Below are 3,778 nucleotides of genomic sequence, written 5' to 3' on the forward strand. Positions count from 1 at the left end.
TCAAATATTTCTTCATCAAACTCTTCTATATTATTATTCTCATCATTTGCTTTTGAGTTTTCTAAATAATAATTATATTGACTACTAGATTCTTCTATACTTATGCTTTGAGTGCATTTTTGCTCACCACCCTATTTATTACCGTTAGATGAGTTTAAATTTTGAGATTTGTGTTTATCCACTACACGAATCTCCAAATTCAAACTCATCTAACAGTGATAAATAGGATGGTGAGTATACACCACACTAAATGGTGGTAAGCAAAAATGCTCCCTTATAAGGTGGTGAGCATACACCACACTAAATTGTGCTTATCCTCTTTTGAAAAATGTTATGTTAGGATTCATAAATAAAAAAACCTTGTAAACTTCTCAAAAAATTTAAACCTAAAATGAATGGATATAATCCTACTAGTGAAACAAATGTTAATGGTAAATTAAATTGTTGTTTTTCTACTTTAATAGACTCATTATTAATACAATGTGCTAAATAAATTGGTCTTTTATCAAACTATGTTATTCTCATTGGTTTTGCTAATTTTTGTTTATATTTTTCTGGTACTAACTCTTCTTTTATGATACTCTTTGTACTCCATGTATCTATCATAGCTGTTATTTGTATCTTATGTTCTTTTGCTAATTCTATTTCACAATTTATAGTAATTAAAGAACTATTTTTTTGCTTTTCTATACAATAAACAATATTTCCTAATATTTCAGTACTTTTTTGTGATTCTGCTGAATTAACTTCTAATAATCTATTACTATAACACTTTTCACATAATATCGAATATGTATTATAGTATTTATTTGCACCAAACTTGCTACACTTATGACATTTTTCTGGCCAACCTAAATTAATGTATTTATATTCTTCTTCATGTTATTCTTCTATGAATGCACATATACTCTTCTAAATCAATATTTGTGCTACTTGAATCTTCCGAGTCTGAATCTATCATATTTATACTCTCTATACTATAAATACTCTCATTATCACTTAAATTATCTAAGCTATATATTGACTGTATATCTTCATCTTCTTCTAACTTAAATAACTCCATTAAATGTATTTTTTCTCTCGGCTGTTTTCCTAATTTTGGACAGTTAGGTCTAATGTGTCCAGTCTCTCCCCATGAATAACATTTACAACTACTCTTATCTTTTGGTGCTTTATATTTTCTAATACAAGGTCTGCCATTTCTTTTTCTAAATTGTTTTGGAATATATTATCTCTTTCTATATGCTCTTGAAGGTCTTATGCTATTTGTAGGGTTTATATGACCTATATTTCTTTTTGTATATTTTCTTATGCTTATTTTTCTTATGACAACCATATTGTTGTGGTAAATCTATATTTTTACAGCTCGTATAAAATTGCTTCCTAATTTGTCTTTTAGCTTTTATTTGACTACACTTTTGTCTAAGTATATCATATACATGTTGAATTCTAGATCGTATTGCAATATCATTTTTCTTTGGATGTTTTTGCCATTCATTCCAAACTTTTTCACCTATTGGTCTTTTAATTTTTGACATATAAGTATTTAATAAATTAGTATCACTAATTCTACTTGTTCTTCCTAAATATTTAAATGAAATCTGTAGTATACTCAGCTATATACAGTAAATCCCAAATTTGTAATTATTCTAAATTTCTAATTGCCCTTATTTGTTCTTGTTCGCTTCTGCCATCTAACCTATTGTGACACATCTCGACCTAAATCGAGGCATGCTGACCGTCACGTGAGAGTGATGTAGCCATGAGCGCAGTGCGGAAGTGATAGTGATATGGAAATGTGGGTAAATAAAAACCAAACTAGCTAATCTATACTAGATAAATATATAAGTGCGAGGGAAAGTGTTTAAGGTGTAAATACACATATTCAAAGCACAGGTAATTATACAGAATATGAAAGAAGTAAAGTTCCTACATTATTTGAAGTCTGTCAGAATCGCCGTAGAATCCTCGTAAGCCACCAACATGAACTTCTACCTAAAACCTGGAGGAACGCAAAACAGAAAGTGTGAGTGGGTAAAAACAAAGCTTTTCAAAATCATTTCTCTTTCCAAAAGTAATAACCCCTCACCGTAAAACCCGTATAATTTCCTAGAAAATAGTAATACATATGTATTTATAGAAATCAAGCTCAAGAGTAATGAAAATTAAGTATATGCCATGTTACTATCTCAGCAGTAAATATGTAAGCCAAGTGATGTAAATCAATGTAAAAGTGATATGCAAACCGGAGTCACCTAATGTGACCTGTGTGGCTGAACCTATTGCTCATCAATCCAGCCGAAGTCACCTAATGTGACATGTACGGCAATAAACCTGCACACAAGTCGGAACCACCTAATGTGTTATGTACGCATGTTGGGTGTAAATAAGTACGCTCAAGTGCTACGATCATGTGAAGGTTGTGCAACAAATCGCAGGTCACTTATGAGTCGGAACCACCTAATGTGGTCTGTACAACAGGCTGTCACCTGACTTGGATCCAAGTTAAGCATACGATGTGGGAGGTGAACGATCAAGTGAAGGCTAGGCCCTGGGCACGGGCGGAGCACTAACACCTGGGTGCAGGATAATGAGCTCTACATGCATCAACTCATAATCAACTACCATGCAACCATACCATCAATATATACTCACCTGAACTTACCTAGGCCTCCGTAGCATCATGCAAAATTATGCAAAGCTATACTAATGCATATGCTAAAATGTAAAGCAAACATGACATGACATTTTAAACAAAATTCCATTTAAAAACATTTTCTGGGAAACGCATATATATATATATATATATATATATATAAACCAAAAGCCTACTCATTAGTATGTAGCAGGGTCGTAACCCCCAAGTCTCGCCTGGCTACGCTCATCCTCCGAGAACGTCTCACCTATAAGTGAAAACAATTAATTCAACATTAATTTTAAGCACATAACCAAAATCGTGCAATAACTTCTCATACGTTGCTCAATTGGTGTGTTTGAATATACCGTCATGGCCTACTCAAGACCACGAGTATCCCCATATTTTTAGAATAATTTTCCAATGTTCCACGCACCCTCACACGTTGGACAAGGCACGGCCACATGCGCTGGCTATGTGCAAGCACATGCCTGACACACTGACGAAATCCCTAACGGCATTAGGGAATATTCTGTTAAATATTAGAATATTCTATTTAAAAACTAATGGTGTTACTTGACACCGTCAGCATATTCCGCCAAAGTTGACGGAATATTCCCCTTTTTTTCTGGTGGATTCGTCGGATCCACCGGGGCTGCTGTTTGTGTCGCCGGTTTCTGGAAAAAACTTCAAACTTCAATATCTCACTCATTTTTCAACCAAAATTCATGAATTTTATATGGATTTGAAGCTCTTAGAGAGTAAAACCTAACCTTACCTATTTGAAGCCCTATAATTGATGAGAAGTTGTCCAAAAATTCCTTGAAATTTCGGCTAAACCTGGAAACCCACAATCGAGCTTATTCTGATGTCAAAACTTAACCAAAACTAATCTAAAACACCAAAGGAGTTGTGTTGATACCTTTTTGAGTTTCAAAAGCAAGTGGAACCTCGATGATCACATCGGGGAAATAGGGTACCCCACGGAGCTCCTAAGTTCTCGAGTTCCCGTGAACTTTTCTTCGTTCCAAAGGTGTCACTAGATTCGTGGAGCCGCAAGGAAGATGATGATTACCTCCAATCACTCGATCCGTGAGTGTTTGATGGTGTTTGAAGGCTGGAGGGGTTGGATTGTAATTACAA

This window comes from Pyrus communis, chromosome 12 (assembly GCF_963583255.1).
Source record: "Pyrus communis chromosome 12, drPyrComm1.1, whole genome shotgun sequence".
Taxonomy (NCBI): domain Eukaryota; kingdom Viridiplantae; phylum Streptophyta; class Magnoliopsida; order Rosales; family Rosaceae; genus Pyrus; species Pyrus communis.